General features: G+C 41.3%; 1 protein-coding gene across 3 annotated transcripts in view; it reads left to right on the top strand.

Moving 5' to 3' along the window:
- Positions 1-18,166, top strand: part of LOC106590055 (cadherin-6) — a 100,143-nt gene that overhangs the window by 61,504 nt on the left and 20,473 nt on the right. The window lies entirely within an intron of this gene.

The raw sequence follows: 18,166 nt of genomic DNA on the forward strand, positions 1-18,166 counted from the left end.
TTTTTCAAATTATATCGTTTTATAGATACACCTCTCCTGAATCGAACCACGTCGTCTGATTTCAAAAAGGCTTTACAGCAAAAGCAAAACATTAGATTATGTTAGAGGAGTATATCGTAAAAGTAGCCACATAGCCATTTTCCGACCAACCACATGCATCACAAATAACCAAAAAACAGCTAAATGCAGCACAAACTTTGACAGTCTTCATCAGATGACACACCTAGGACATCATGTTACACAATACATGCATTCTTTTGTTCGATAAAGTTCATATTTATATATAAAAACAGCATTTTACATCGGTGCGTAACGTTGACTAACTATTTTCCCTCAAATGCATCCAATGAAACAGCGCTACAATTTACTAAATTACTATTCGAAAACATTTTTAAAATGTAATATTGTCATTCTAAGATTTATAGATGAATATCTCTTGAAAGCACCTGTAATGCCAGATTTAAAAATAACTTTACTGGGTAATCATACTTTGCGATGAAAGGGGATGCGATACTCTGAAAAATAGGCTAACGTTACAGGTCAGCGCCATCTTGGAACAATCGTATATCAAATCTAGTCTTCTATATTTTTGTAAATATTTCCTTACCTTTGATTATCTTCATCAGAATGCACTCCCAGGAATCCCAGGTCCACAAGAAATGTATTTTCGTTCGAAAAAGTTATTCCTTTATGTCCCAATTGCTTTTTCTGGTTAGGGCGTCCTGAAGGCTGCTCCAAAACTTCCATCGTGAGCGCGAAACCTCTCTTGCCAAAATTTTACATTTAGGTTCGTTCAAACATGTCAAACGTTGTATAACATAAATCTCTCGGGCCTTTTACATCCACAGATCCTGTAACATTCAAGGGGGACGATTTCATTGTCTTTCAAAACGTTTCGAAAGTTGGGGGTAGGCAGGGGCGCCGGCGTCATATTGGTGATGGCCCTCCCCATGTCACTGTGTTCCATAGCCTCTCTTTCAGCCAGTTTTCACAGTAGGAGACCCAAACCACTTTGTAAAGACTGGGGACATCTAGTGGAAGCAATAGGAAGTGCTCAATGAACCATTGCTCACAGTGTGAGTTATAGGCACAGCGCTGAAGTTGACTCCGCAATTCAGAATTCCACATCCTGTTACGATCGGTCTCAGGGTTTTGACTGCCATATGAGTTCTGTTATACTCACAGACACCATTCAAACAGTTTTATAAACTTTAGGGTGTTTTCCATCCACATATATTAATTACATGCATATCCTAGCTTCTGAGTTTGAGTAGGAGGCCGTTGAAAATGGGCACGAATTCTTTCCAAAACGCGCTGTAGCGCCCCCTATCCTAGGCGAACTCGAAGAGGTTAATCCCATTGAGAACTTGGGGTCAAACCTCAAGAGGCGGGTGGACAAACAAAAACCCACAAATTCTGACAAACTCCAAGCATTGATTATGCAAAAATGGGCTGCCATCAGTCAGGATGTGGCTCAGAAGTTAATTGACAGCATGCCAGGGCGGAATGCAGAGGTCTTGAAAAATAAGGGTCAACACTGCAAATATTGACTCTTTGCATGAACTTCATGTAATTGTCAATAAAAGCCTATGACCCTTATGAAATACTTGTAATTATACTTCAGTATTCCATAGTAACATCTGACAAAAATATCTAAAGACCCTGAAGCAGGAAACTTTGTGGAAATTAATATTTGTGTCATTCTCAAACCTTTTGGCCACGACTGTACATGAAAACTTCAGTGAAAAAGAAGATTTTGTGTGCACTACATAATCAGCACTGATTTTCTATCTGCAACAAGTACGTTTGGTGGAAACGACTGGTGGGAAAATGTGCATATTTTCTTTATGAATATTTTTGGAGAAATCGCAGGAAAGTCTGGCAAGAGTGTGCAAAGCTGTCATCAAGGCAAAGGGTGGCTACACTGAAGGATCTCTAATGTAAAATATATTTTGATTTGTTTAACACTTTTTTGGTTACTACATGATTCCATATGTGCTATTTCATAGTTTTCATGTCTTCACTATTATTCTACATTTTCAGACCTGTGGGCGCGCTCCACCTCAACCTTCCTATGATCCATCTGTAGCTTTTCGGTGACAATAATTCTCACTTTCTCCTCAGACTCCATACAGGTCTCATGTGGAGACTCTATTATGCTATCCACAGCAATGTCATTCCTCCTGGATTGTCCTTCTCGATTGTCTGTTTTCCCAGTCATCTGTAATAATGATTCACAAACAGTACTGATGTCAACAAGCTTTCTTTGTTGTCATCTCACTGCAAGTCTCTTTCAGGACATCCACCTATCCCTGGGAGAACGGCAAACTGTTATTACGGTCTTGGACCTCTGGTCAGATCGTCCATTCTTTTGTTTGTTGAGTCCAACAGTATTTGGAGAAATCTCTTAAAGTTTTTTTCCTTTTGCTTTTACAATTGTTTGTAGACATATGTTTGTTAATTTTAAAGATCATGCACCTGTGATAGCAAAACACTGTACTCTCCATTACTCCAACCTTCTTTAACTTTGGGTGGCATGATGGTAGCAATGTAGGCTAATGCTGGTACTCCACACAATTCCAGCCACCACAGCTAAAGGAAACAGCAACAAACAGCCACAAGGTCAGGACTATCTGCAGTCCCAGCCACGAGGGCTAACCGCATTACCGGCTGTGTTAAAACTGTCAAGGAAGTCTGGGTAGCATCGCCAAGCAGCAGCTCTTCAGACTTTAGCAGTTGGCAGTATGCCGGGACAGATAGTAGAGGTCCCAGCAACTGAGGCTAACAGTGTCGCGGGATCCAAATTAAACAGGTAGACTGGTAAAGAAACACTTTCTCAGAAACTTTCAAAACAACAAACCTGAGCTCTCTCTCGTTCCTCATTGAGCATGCGTTGCACTCTGATGACATATGAGTCTGTGAGGAGGCTTGTGCCAATTGAATGTCAGCATGCATAGTACATCAATGCCACTACATCTCTAGTTGAGTGATGTTAAGATAGGGTAGAAACCAACGTGTTGGTCAGTGTTTCCCAGGGGAATCTAATCACATTTTAATAGTTGTTGCATTTAGACAAATATTTTAGAATAGGCTATCTGATTCAGAACATGCTGTTGCACAAACAACTTGATGATCTACAACACCTCTGGTAGCAACCTGTATTGGAGTTATCGTTTGCTTTTCTGTAGCTAGTGAATTTAGTTAAATTATATTTAGCTAGCTAGTTAGCGATTAGCATGAGCATTATTTTAGGCACATGTCAGCTTCCTTTGACTAACTAACTCACATTTTGCAGAGAGCAAGATACACAAACTAATAGTATAATAGAGAAATATGTGGATTAATATTTAGACGCAACGTGGAAAGCAGCATCGTTCGTGTCTTGGAAGAATATGTTGTGTGCATGAATTGACAGCATTCTAAGAGAATAAACAGCGTGGAGGGACTGTGTGCAGCCTGCTTTAGTGACAGGGGCAGGATTTAGTGTGTGTGGCCCGGGAACTGTAAGTAAGTAGCCGCGGGAGGCAGTCTGTTTTGTTTGAGCAGTGTAGAGAAGGGTGTTGAGGTGACCAAATTGGTCACACTTTAGACCCCAGAATGCACTACTTTTTACCAGAGCTCTAATGGTCTTTGTGAAAAGTACTGCACTAAATAGGGAATAGGGTGCCATTTGGGACGTAATCGTTGGCTGTTATCTTGGTGTGTGTATGGGCCGGTTGGTTGTTTTTCCTGGAGGAAGAGAAGAGAATCACCGTACACGGAGTCTCATTAGCAGTCGAGCAACATATCGGCCTAAAGAGAGCCTGGGCTGTCACTGGGGAAGAGTTTGTTTGCTTATTTGATTATTTTCCTGCTTTACCAAAGGGCACATTCCTAGTGAAAATGGTTAATGGCCTGTGGTTGAGGAGTATTTGTACTGTACCATCATATCTCATAAAGTATTTACAGACCCTGATAGGCCCCAATGGTTTGCTAGGCCTGGTGGGTATGGTCTCTCCGCGCCTCCCAAGCGAGCAGTTATATTCTATCTATTTTCTTCCCGCGCTCCCCTTTGCTACACTCCCTTCACTGCCTGGCCCTGTTTACCCCACAGTAATGGGCTGGAAATCGGGGAACATTTAAGGAAAAAAGCAAGTGAACAGAGAGAGACATAATGCATCAGGCTAGGCTGGTTCCTACTCGGCGTTTCCAAGTCAGTCTAGCTGTGTGTCAGTCAGCGCCTTCCTGACACGTGTTCCAAATGGCACATTATTCCCTACATAATGCACAGCACTACTTTTGATCAGTGCCCTATGGACCCTGGTCAAGAGTAGCGCACCTCAAATGTACTAGGGTGCCATTTGAGAGTCACACATAGGCTATGTGGGGATCTGTGGGGAGCAGCCCCAGTCTCGGAGGCTCCCAGAGTAGTGGTGGTGGGGAAAGTGGGGCCTAGCTCTGCTCTCAGCATCTTTTCATGCTCCCCCATCCCCCGTTGGGCGTTGGAGTTTATAATATGGCACAGACAGAAACACTTTTTGTACCTGCGCCATGGCAACGCCTTGGTCTCTGGCGGAGCACAAATCAAATCAAATCAAAGTTTTTTGGTGGCATTCACAGATTTGCTGATGTTATTGCAGGAGCAGCGAAATTCTTGTGTGTTTAATAATACACAACAATATGCACATACTCCAAAAAGTTAAAATAAAGAAATTAAGAAGTATCAGAACGAACAATATAAGAGTCCGGAATATAAATATATATATATGTATATACAGTACCGGTCAAAAGTTTGGACACACCTACTCATTCAAGGATTTTTCTTTATTTTTACTGTTTTCTACATTGTAGAATAATAGTGAAGACATCAAAACTAAGAAATAACACATGTTGGAACCAAAAAAGTATTCAACGAATCAAAATATATTTTATATTTGAGAATCTTCAATGTAGCCACCTTTGCCTTGATGACAGCTTTGCACACTATTGGCATTCTCTCAAACAGCTTCAAGAATTAGTGACCTAGAATGCATTTCAATTAACAGGTGTACCTTGTTAAAAGTTAATTTGTGGAATTTATTTCCTTCTTAATGCGTTTGAGCCAATCAATTGTGTTGTGACAAGGTAGGGGTGCTGTACAGAAAATAGCCTTATTTGGTATTAGACCATGTCCATATTAAATAAGCAAAGAGAAACAACATTCCATCATTATTTTAAGGCATGAAGGTCAGTCAACATGGAAAATGTCAAGAACTTCAAAAGTTCCCTCAAATTCAGTTGCAAAAATCATCAAGCTCTATGATGAAACTGAACTCATGATGACCGCCACAGGAAGGAAGACCCAGAGTTACCTCTGCTGCAGAGGATAAGTTCTTTAGAGTTAACTCTTAACTCAGAAATTGCAGCCCAAGTAAATGCTTCACAGACTTCAAGTAACAGACACATCTCAACATCAACTTTTCAGAGGAGACTGCGTGAATCAGGCCTTCATGGTCGATTTGCTGCAAAGAAACCACTTTAAAAGACACCAATAAGAAGAAACACGAGCCGAGAAACACTAGCAATAGACATTAGACCGGTGGAAATTTGTCCTTTGGTCTGATGACTCCAAATTTGACCGCCGTGTCTTTGTGAGACACAGAGTAGGTGAAAGGAAGATCTCCACATGTGCGGTTCCCAACATGAAGCATGGAGGAGGAGGTGTGATTGTGTGGGGGTGGGTGCTTTGCTGGTGACACTGTCGGTGATTTATTTAGAATTCAATGCTGTGTTAGCATTGAATTAATTAAGTCAATGCATTACCAGAGAATTTAAAACCTTTTTTTGTAATAACATAGTATATGGGATTGATTTTAAGAAATTTGGCTTAATTAATTTGATTAATATTATGGTGTTTCCATTCAGAGAAAAATTGTCCGTTTGTAAATTCTGACCGTTTCGCTCTCGGAGCGCACACTGGACATTCGGGCCAAGGAGTAGGGTTGATTTGAGCGCTCTGGCCTTACAAGGGCAGTCAAGCACCCAAGCTAACGTTGGCTAGCTACTTCCAGACACAAAAGAGACCACTCTGACCATTTTACTTGCCCTAGCAGAGCTGGTAAGTCAGTTTTCATGTTAACCAGAGCGTTGGTGACTGTAAATGTGCTGCTGGAAACAATTTAATTATGCTTTTTATCCGACGTTTACTGACACCGGCCATATTCAACGGGTGTTGAGCGCTCGTAAAGTAATTATTCTGCGCTCTGGTACACTCAGACGAGAGTGCTCTGAAACCCATGTACATAGTAGGCTGGACACATAACATTTTTAACAATGATAAAAACTGGTTCATTGCATCTGCCGTGGAGCTGTTTCATAATATGACCATATTTCCCAGCTGCTTGCCGTCATTTTAAAGTAATCGCGAAAAAACAGGCCTTATTTTAGTGCATTTTTCACCCTGCCAGCTCCTATTAGTTCTATTGAGCACCGTGGCACCAACTCACCTTCCGAACGTTCTATTCCCAGCTCATTGTTCAACGTCTGTCACGTCCTGACCAGCAGAGGGAGTAGTTGTTTAGTATTTTGGTCAGGACGTGGCAGAGGGATGTTTGTTTTGTATGGTGGGGGTTTTGTGTGTGTTGTAGAGGGGTGTTTGATTTATGTGTTCCTGGGTTTTGGGTGTATGTTCTAGGTTAGTATGTTCTAGGTTGTATTTCTGCATTCTGTATAGTTTAGGTTTTCTATGTTTAGGTTTGGGTGCTGGACTCTCAATTGGAGGCAGGTGTTTCTCGTTGCCTCTGATTGAGAGTCCTATATATGGGTAATTGTTTGGTGTAGTGTTTGTGGGAGATTGTTTCTTGTTTTGCCCGTGTGAGCCTGACAAGACTGTTTTGTTGTGCGTGAGTTCTTCGTTCTTTTGTTATTTTTGGTGTTCACCTTTATTTAAAATAAAATACAAGATGAGCATCCACATTCCTGCTGCGTTTTGGTCCTCCATTCCCGACGACAACCGTTACAACGCCTGCTTCGCTGGCAATGAGACCTGCTCATGTTGGTTTATAGTTAAAATGTAAACAACAAAAATAATAATGGAACTCTGCATTGTTTCCTATGGGGGAAATATAGGCATGTCTGTCTATTTTGCCAAATATCTCACAATGTGTATATTTAGATTTTTTTCAAATCGGGTGTAACCGATGTGAAATGGCTAGCTAGTTAGCGGGGTGCGCGCAAATAGCGCTTCAATCGGTGAAGTCTCTCGCTCTGAGACCTTGAAGTAGTTGTTCCCCTTGCTCTGCAAGGACTGCTGCTTTTGTGGAGCGATGGGTAACAATGATTCGAGGGTGGCTGTTATCTATGTGTGCAGAGGGTCCCTGGTTCAAGCCTAGGTAGGGGCAAGGAGAGGGACGGAGGCAAAACTGTTACACGGGTCCAATTTTAATCAGAAGAATCTCCTCTTTGTAATTATGTAAGTCTGGGCAGCGAGCTCATTTGTCATTGATCGGTATAGTCAGAAGTTTATTTTTTCCCTACTTTTTCATTACACAGACATAAGCACAGTTGACACCATCGAGGTGCAGATATTTACTTTCTACACAAGTTAGGTAGCTAGCTAACATACCGGTACATACTGCTGTAATGATGTGCTGTGGTTCGTAAGGACAGCGTAGCTACCAAATTGTTAGCCAACATAACGTGTAAGGTACCTATTTGAAAAGTCATTACTTTATTACATTAAGTAGCAGGCTACCCCTTGGTCGTTAGGGCAAATCTGGTCTGTGATAGGAGGGGGGGGTTTCACACTTAGCTTGGCTATTAGTGTATTAAGTAAAGGTTGAATAGTCTATTGTTCAGCTATTAGCCCTCCTCCCCAACTTGCAACAAATTGCTGTTTACATCTCATTCCTTTCCCTCTTCCACACATCATCATTCTGCTCCTGAGTGGCTCGCTTGTGGGTGTGCTGGCAGGATATGGCAGCATCTTCGGTTGTCCGTCAAGAATTCTGCATACAGTAGCGCGTTTGTATGAAGGTGTGGTTATTCACAGAAACTGTTATATGCTATGGAGGTACATTTGTGTCTTTTTGTCGAGAGCAAAACCTTTTTTCTTTTCAATCAAAAATAATTGTTCTGAAAGCAACTTTTTTCCAACACAAAGGAAGTCAAAGCGGACACCTACGAAGATGGCATTTCAGGTAAGCAGCACTGGGCTGTATATCCTAAAAATTACATCTGCTGCTTTAGATTGAACAGTCATATCTCAGTTATTGTTTTCATATCTATAAAAAATAAGCTGTTTTCTTTACTTTCAGAGAGCGAGCTGACCAAGGGGTCGAAAATGTAGATATTGCCAGATGTTCACTGTCCGAGGAGCAGGCCGTGGAAGCTTTATTGCTGGCAAAAGTGTCCATAACCAAAGGTAATTAAACTGTTCTGTGTTCTTTTTCTCCGTCTCTGCCTGTCTTGTGGTACATGGAACCTGTCTCACATGCATTAATTAAAAAACCCTTAAGATGTCAGCTGCTAATTTTCAGATTCACACCGCATAAACACAGCCATTTTCACTGGACTATAATTTTCTCTGGGGGTTAGCCTTGCAATAACCAAGTGGTGAGACACATAGCCCTCTCTATTTAAATGTTTCAGGCACACTCCGATTTGTGTCTGCATCACATACAGTATCTTCTATTGACATTATCTTCTATTGTTTGTCCTCATGTGTCTGTTTTTCAGCATAAAGTACTTGGTAGCCAATTTGTGTGGACACCAGGTGAGACCACACACAATAACAGTCTCTCTTCTTCACTTCATCCCCTCTCCCCCTTAATACTCTAGGTTATATCAGCTGTTTTGGGGAACCCCTCCCGCATCTGAACTGGCTGACAGAGGGCACAGCATGATCATAGGTGAGATGTCACTCGGTCAGGTCAACAGGAAGTATTATTAAAGAGATGCTTGACATTGAAATACAGACAGAGATGTAGTAGCCCCGGAGTTAATGATCCAAGGTCAGTTTTGCATTTCACCTCCTAATTTAAGATGACTGACCGTGTTAGAGTAAAAAAAACAAGGCTTAATCATGCTCTCTCTTTATCCATGTGTCACTCGTCTGCAGGTATGTTTTGATTAGAGAGAGGAAGCCAGTCCCGTCATCGCCACCTCACCCACTCTTAAGATAACCTTCGGGCCAACTGGGGGCTCAAGGCTGGTTAGGAGACACCACAATTGTGATGAACTGAGAGAATATTAGGGTAGCACTGTAATTCATGAATCATATGCTGTCTATCGCTGTTCTTACCTCTCTCCCCACCTCGTCTTTCTTCCTCGTTTTATAATGCACAATGCATATGTGCATTGAAGTACAGATTGAACTTGTATTTATAATATTACAATTATTATAATGCATTTATGTATTTATAACACCTGGATAATGAACTTCTTTCAATAAAGTGTTTCACATTCTTCACTGGTTGAAATTAAAGAATCTCATTGAAATACTATCCTTTGTCCTCAGATTAATGCAGATGAAGGGAGTTAGATATACATAGTTTTTTTTTCTGTGTATATCAATTGCAAATCAATCATGTTTCTAGTCTATTGCATTGTTACAATGTGTAATCATTGATGTCCCAGGAGCAGGAGTGGTAAACATTGTTGAAGTGTATAGTTGTAATGCAGACACGGCATCATTCAAATAATGGAGTTTGATACATCTGGTATTGGATATGACTGAAAAAGAATGTCTCAGAGACTCATACCTGAACCGCACCTTTATTTGCCAGGGAAGAGTACATGATCAGTGAATATATTCAATGTACAGGGTACAATGTGGGAATCTCATGCATGGTAATAACTACAGAACATGTGTATATAGGACTTGCATCCTTGGCACAATAAAGTTATTATATTCCACTCTATCCATAGGCTTCATTAATGCCATTCAGACTTGAAGTTGATACAACAACTATGATAGCTGAGGTTCATAGATTGGTATGAATATTAGTTTAGAACCTAACGTTTTAAGGGTCCATACACAGATCGGCTACATACTGTAGCTAGTTACACATCCATATGCATACAGTTATTTTTATCCTCCACTACACAATAAGCAAGTAAATAGTTAGCTAGCTATGTTACTTCAGCTGCATTGCAAGGCAAGCTTACACAATTGTACATTCAATTTGCTGTAAATGCTTTAGCTAGCTAGATTCTTTACATCTACTGTTTCACAAGACGACAGCCTGGTTTGCTGGTTTTCTCAGGAGTCCCTAAAACATTAATCAACACGAATTACAAATTAATTCTCCTAACACGAGCTAGTTGGCTAATGTTAGCTAGTCAGATAACTTACTAAATAGCGATTTTCGTAAATTAACTTTATGACAAAAATATATGCACAAATGTTTGTCTCTACATTAACTAACATATTCCTCTCAATTGTAAATGTTTTGCTTGACTCGTTATGACGTTATAACAACTTACATCTGGTTCCACCATAATGTTTTGTCAGCCATCTTTGTTGAAGAACGCCACAAGGCAAGGGTGGCTCGGTCAAAATTCGTCATTGGAACCACTCGATATGATTGGTCATAAAAAACCTTGGGACCCAAATGCATAATGAGTGCGCTAACTCCCCATTGTGGTAATCTGGAGCAATGAAGCCATGACTCTGTGTACCTCTAAATCCCGCGGTGCAAACTCGCAACTTTTAAAGGGGGAACCACTTTACGTGCAGATATGTGCACCACGTCATTGCTCTCTCTCTTTCTCTCATGCTCTGCTGTGGGTGCATGATGTCGCTTTCAAACTAGGGATTTCGTGGCTAACTGAAGTACTACAGTAATTCTACTCATAGATTATGCATGTATGAACTACACATTGACACATCCAGCCCAAATTGGAATGTTTAAAAAATACTTAGTAGTTGTCAGTAGTCTGGAGCATGTCTTAAATGAGGCTTACACAAATTCAGTTCCTCAAGTGCCTATGTGTAATCCCAATGATGAGATAGTTACCACTTTGTTATGTTATTTAAATAATACTGTTATTAATTGTATAAATCCATATGTGCCCTAGTCCACTGCATAGGGGATAGTGTGCCATTTGGGACACACACAGACTATTTGGCGGTAGACTGTAGGGCTAAAAGGGTAACTGGCTGGTTGACTTAAGGGCCTTGTTTAAAACCATACATATTGTATACCCTATAGCTCTGTGATCCTCAAATGGCAGCTAAATATGTCTGGACCACCATGCCATTTTCTGTAAAAATGATATACATTAATTTAAAAGAAAAACGTCTACAATATTCCTGCTCCTAATATGCAGAATTAAGGTAAAAATGTATGTGATATCATTATTTTTTTAGGAATGTATTGATTATTATTATTATTACGCTTAAAATGTTAGGATTTATGGATCTTGCGGAGTTGGTTAATGTTGCCTTTCAAAACTACTGTCTCGCGACCTTTTTATTTTGTGTAATAAAATTGAATAGTTCTTAATCTAATAGAGTATGGGTGACCTACAGAACAGAAACTCGCTCCACAAAAGACCAAAGCTCTCCTGTAGCACTAGTGGCACTAGCACTGGAGCATCTTCCTTGTGTGCTTCCCAAATGACACACTAAAGAAGTTCACTAAATAGGGAATAGGGTGCCATTTGGGACATATTCCTCCTTTGCTTTATTTCATTATGATTTGATATCATGGAGGACGGAGGAGAAAGGGCTCTGCATCGACGTGTGGAGGTATCCTGGTGGCCATGATCAATGCTTTCTTCCCTCTGGTGAGTCTTTTATTGAATTTTCAAGAGAAATTTATCAGGAGCCATTGTGGATCCACGTCTGGCTGACAGATTGATTTTCGGGAGAGGTTTTTCTCCTAATTTGAGTAGCAGGGACCCGGGTGGGCGGCTGTAAATTCACTTCCACCATAGAAAGGGGTAGGGTGGGTGACTAGAAGAGGAGGGAGACGGAGGGATCACAAACCTTAGTGCAGTAAGCAGGATAGGAGAGCAGGGGTTCGATACACTGAGCTGGCTGTGTAATATCCTTCAGGGGAATGAAGGAATGATGCTGAACCCCTCAAAACCAAATGAGCAGACCCCGAGCGCTCACTCTGTGTCCATACGGAATATGTCACACTGTCTGTCTATCGGTTGCAGGTAGCCTAGCGGTTAAGAGCATTGGGCCAGTAACCAAAATGTTGCTGGTTTGAATCCCCAAGCAGACTAGGTGAAAAATCTTTTGATGTGACCTTGAGCAAGGCACTTAACCCTAGTTGCTCCTGTAAGTTGCCCTAGATGAGTGTCTGCTAAATGACTAAAATGTAAATGTATCTCATTGGGAGCTGGTGATGGGAGAGGAACAAGAAGATAACCAGTCAGTTGCACAACTGAATGCATTCAACTGAAATGTGCCTTCTACCTTTTATCCAACTCTTCTGAATCAGAGAGGTGTGGGGGCTGCCTTAATCAACGTACACAAAGCAGTTGTTGTTGTTGGGGGTTAACTGTCTTGCTCAAGGGCAAAAATACAGACTTTTCCACCTTGCCAGCTCAGGGATTCAAACAACGAACCTTCTGGTTACTGGCCCAATGCTCTTAACCAATTGGCTACCTGCCACACCAGAGGGGAGGTACATGGTCGGCACAACATAACCACAAATATAGACAGTCAGTAGATAGCTTTTCCCAACTTGGTTAGATAGGTGGAAAACATGACGATCATATCTTTCAGTGTTTACAACAAACACAGACATTTTAAAGATACTAAACTTAAAAGGCAGCCATTTTGCTTCCACAGCTTTGTTTTCACACAGAACACAATGAATTAGTTATATAAAGCCTTCCAGCACCTGAAATAAAAATCCATTCATATTTTAGCGAGAGAGAGAGCGTTAGGAGTAGGGTGCATACTGTCTTCGTCCCAAATGGTGCCCTATTTCTTATGTAGTGCATTACTTTTGACCAGGGCCCATAGACCCATAGGGCTCTGGTCAAAAGTAGTGCACTGCATAGGGAATAGGGTGCAATTTGGGACACAGTCATACTGTTGCAGTGCTCATCCACCTGATTGAATCTAACATACTCCATCTGTCCAGCACCAGAAGCTAGCAAGTCACACACCACATTATGTGACCGGATTCAGGATCGTAGGCTTTTGATGCTATTTCCTACTTCAAAGTAGGGCCTTTTGAAAAAAAATATTATGTCTTCTTTAACATATGAACTTTCATATGCCTTAATTACAAGCTGGTCTGGGGTCCGTAAATATGAATAAATGAGCTATGTAGGAAGAAAGGAAGGGTCCATGATTGGCTGAGATAATTGAGGGGCATAATAGAGACTACACTCTAAAAATAAGAGGTTCCTGGAGTATCCTTTAGGGGTTCTTCAAATTGAAACTGTAGAGGAACCCCTATAAGTCCTTCAAAGAACCCATTAAAAGGGTTTTTCAAAGAACCCCTTTTAATTGATCCTCGAAGAACCTTTGAAGAACGTTTTGGGGTTCATTTTTTAACTACCCCCCCCCTATTATTTTTATTATTATTAATAATAATAATACGCATAACAATAACACAATATTGTAATTGTCAGTGTTTATTATGATTTATTAGCAAAGCAGAATAAAAAAATCTAAATATGAGGTAAACTCCCAGCAGAGCCCCAAGTCCAACTGGTATATCCTCTGACGTGTTGATGTTAATGTGTTGATGTTCTCCATATCCATAGCCAGAATGATTTTGCAGTGCATAGGGATCGAACAGTTTTCCTATTATATTCATCAGAGGGGTAGGGAGGGTGAAGTCTGTGAATCCAAAAAATAGTAATTATACAGATGTTTAACAAAACATGCACACAACAGTATTCATACCTTGTTTTTTTGTAAATGTGAATGAAAAAAAATGTTTTTTATAATGGTGTTCATACACATACCTTGTCCATAATGGAGAGGCCTATGGGATTTTCATTGAAGAGGTACATGTGATCTGCATAACAAACCAATACCAATTGGCATACCTTTGTATGCCTCCTCGTCTGTATACCTGTAGAGACAGACACAAAAATGAGCATATCAGTCATCTGCACCTAATACAGCTAGCCTTCAACATATTCTTATAGCCTACATATTCTTACTTCTTTGTTGATTGATATCCATTGAATTGTGTCCATTTTCTGTTTTAGAAAAATTTGCACAAATATGAAAAGATCGATGGTATCATCATAAAACAATACCAATTTAGATCATACAAGGAACAAACTTTAATTTAAATTGAGGAGATCTTTGCATTTTTCATTTAAATGCCTGCACCTGCTGTCCTTTCTAATTAAAATCCAAATGTTTCAGTTCGGCAGTTAACTTCTTGAAAGAACCCTCACCAACTAAGGAGGTTCCTAGATGAACCCATCCTCCTATGGGGTTCTTGGAAGAATCTATTGGGGGCAATTTTCAGTGCCAAGAACTTTGAGGATCTTAGAAGACACCTTGTTGAACCCCTAATTTTTAGAGTGTACTTTCTGGAGGACAATGCCATGCTGACTCATGCTTTTAAATTCTGAAAGAGATTGGTGGGGCTAAGGCTTAAGAGGGCGTGAACTATGCTTAATCGGCGTTAACAATGAGGGGTCTCTCGAAAGAGAGAAAATCATTCAAGGCGTTTTTCTTCTACCTGTCTCTAAAGTGGGATAACAAGTTTATCAAATGTCAAAGAAGCATAACATTCCCAGGATTCCCCCATCTGCAGTGTATGAAAGACTATTTGGAAGAGTCTATAAAAAAATGTCAATCTTGAAAATTGTACACAAACTCACCTTCCTGAATTCAGTCACATTACAGCCTTATTCTAAAATGGATGAAATGAAAACAATTCCTCATGAATCTACACACAATACCCATAATGACAAAGTGAAAACAGTTTTTTAGAAAATGTTGCTAATTTATTACAAATAAAAAAGATGCAAACCTTATTTACATCCGTATTCAGACCCTTTGCAATGCTTCTACAACTTGATAGGAATCCACCTGTGCTAAAATAAATTGATTGGACATGATTTGGAAAGGCACGCACCTGTCTATATAAGGTCCGACAGTTGACAGTGCATGTCAGAACAAAAACCAAGCCATGAGGTTGAAGGAATTGTCCGTAGAGCCCCGGGACAGGATTGTGTCGAGGCACAGATCTGGGGAAGGGTACGCAAAAATGTCTGCAGCATTAAAGGTTCCCAAGAACACAGTGGCCTCCATCATTATTCAATGGAAGAAGTTTAGTCAAGTCAAGGCTCTACCTAGAGCTGGCCACCCGGCCAAACTGAGCAATCGGGGGAGAAGAGCCTTGTTTAGGGAGGTGACCAACAACCCGATTGTCATTGTCATTCTGACAGAGCTCCAGAGTTCCTCTGCGTAGATGTTAAAATCTTCCAGAAGGACAACCGTCTCTGAAGCACTCCACCAATCAGGCCTTTATGGTAGAGTGGGCAGACGGAAGCCACTCCTCAGTAAAAGGCACATGACCAGAAACTGTGGATAGATGGCGGCATTCGCGCAAAACTGAAAGCTGTCCCCACATGCTTCAAGATGGCCACCATTGTTCCTATACCCCAGAAGGTAAAGGGAACTGAACTAAATGACTATCGCCCTATGGCATTCACTTCTGTCATCATGAAGTGCGTTGAGAGGCTAGTCAAGGATCATATCACCTAAACCTTATCTGTCACCTTAGACCCACTTCAATTTGCTTACCGCCCTAATAGGTCCACAGACGATGCAATCGCCATAACACCTCACACTGCCCCAAGTGGCAAAGAGGAATACCTATGTAAGAATGCTGTTAATTGACTTCAGCTCAGCATCCAACACCATAGTACCCTCTAAGCTCATCATTAAGCTAGAGGTCCTGGGTCTCAACCCTGCCCTGTGCAATTTGGTCCTGGACTTCCTCCACAACATCTTCACTTCGCTGATCCTCAACACTGGGGCCCCACAAGGGTGCGTGCTCAGCCCCCTCCTGTACTCCTTGTTCACCCACAACTGCGTGGCCATGCACACCTCCAACTCAATCACCAAGTTTGCAGATGACACAACAGTCGTAGGCTTGATTACCATCAACGATGAGACAGCCGACAGGGAGGAGGTGAGGGCACTCGGAGTGTGGTGTCAGCAAAACAACCTCTCACTCAATGCCAAAAAAACAAAGGAGATGATCATGGACTTTTGGAAACAGCAGAGGGAGCACCCTCCTATCCACATCGACGGGACAGCAGTGGAGAAGGTGGAAAGTTTTAAGTTCCTCGGCATACACATTACGGACAAACTGAAATGGTCCACACACACACAAACAGTGTGGTGAAGAAGGCGCAACAGCACCTCTTCAACCTCAGGAGGCTGGCTTGTCACCTAAAACCCTCACAAACATTTACAGATGCCCAATTGAGAGCATCCTGTCGGGCTGCATCACCGCCTGGTATGGCAACTGCACCGCCCACAACTGCAAGGCTCTCGAGAGGGTGGTGCGGTCTGCACAATGCATCACCGGGGGCAAACTACCTGCCCCCCAGGACACCTACAGCACCCGTGGTCACAGGAAGGCCAAAAAGATCATCAAGTACAACAACCACTCGAGCCACTGCCTGTTCACCCCGCTACCATCCAGAAGGCGAGGTCAGTACAGGTGCATCAAAGCTGGGACCGAAAGACTGAAAAATAGCTTCTCTCTCAAGGCTGTCGGACTGTTAAACAGACATCACTAAGACAGAGAGGCTGCTGCCTACATACAGACTTGAAATCATTGGCCACTTTAATAAATGGATCACTAGTCACTTTAAAAAGGCCACTTTAATAATGTTTACATATCTTGCATTACTCATCTAATATATATACTGTATTTTATACCATCTATTGCATCTTGCCTATGCTGCTCTGTCTTTGCTCATCCATATATGTATATGTATATATTCTTATTCCATTCCTTTACTTAGATTTGTGTGTATTAGGTACTAGCTTTTGTGGAACTGTTTGATTACATGTTAGATATTGCTACACTGTCGGAACTAGAAGCACAAGCATTTTGCTACGCTCACATTAACATCTGCTAACCATGTGTATGTGACCAATAACATTTGATTTGATTTGATTTGACAGCCCGCTTGGATTTTGCAAAATGTCACCTAAAGGACTCTCAGACCATGAGAAAACAGATTCTGGTGGTGTAATGAAACCAATATTTAACTCTTTGGCTGAATGTCAAGCATCATGTCTGGAGGAAACTCGGCAACTTTCCTACGGTGAAGAATGGTGGTGGCAGCATCATGCTGTAGGAATGTTTTTCAGCATCAGGGACTGGGAGACTAGTCAGGATCAAGGGAAAGATGAACGGAGCAAAGTACAGAGAGATGCTTGATGAAAACCTGCTCCAGAGCACTCAGGACCACAGACTGGGGCAAAGGTTCACCTTCCAACAGGACATCGACCCTAAGCACACAGCCAAGACATCACAGGAGTGACTTCAGGACAAGTCTCTGATTGTCCTTCAGTAGCCCAGTCAGACTTAAACCCGATCGAACATCTCTGGAGAGACCTGAAAATATCTGTGCAGCGACTACCCCATCTAACATGACAGAGCTTGAGAGGATCTGCAAAGAAGAATGGAATAAACTCCCCAAATACATGTGTGCCAAGCTTGTAGCGTCATACCCAAGAAGACCCGAGGCTGTAATCGCTGCCAAAGGTGCTTCAACAAAGTACTGAGTAAAGGCTCTGAATGCTTATGTAAATGTGATATTTCAGTAGATTCAGTAGAAAAATGGAAACCATTTTAGAATAAGGCTGTAATGTAACAAAATGTGGGAAAAATGAATACTTTCTGAATGCACTAAAATATAAATAAAAAAGGATGGGAAACAACAGGAGGAAAGAGAGGAAGGACAAGTGTTCTGTCCCAAATAGTACCCTATTGCCTATACAGTATAGTGCACTACTTTTGACCAGATATCTATGGGCCCTGGAAGTGCACTATATAGGGAATTCGGTGCAATTCAGGATGCAGACAAGATTTTGATGAGTTCCCAGACATGAATATGTTGAGGAGATTTGGTGGCTGTATTAAAATGTCAGAACAAGCTAAGCTGTTGTTCATGCAGACAGAAACAGGCCACATCAGGAGAGCGAGCAAATAGTGGAGTAGAGAGGAGATTGATAGGAGAGGAG

This window comes from Salmo salar, chromosome ssa29 (genome assembly GCF_905237065.1).
Source record: "Salmo salar chromosome ssa29, Ssal_v3.1, whole genome shotgun sequence".
In the NCBI taxonomy this organism is placed as follows: Eukaryota; Metazoa; Chordata; class Actinopteri; order Salmoniformes; family Salmonidae; genus Salmo; species Salmo salar.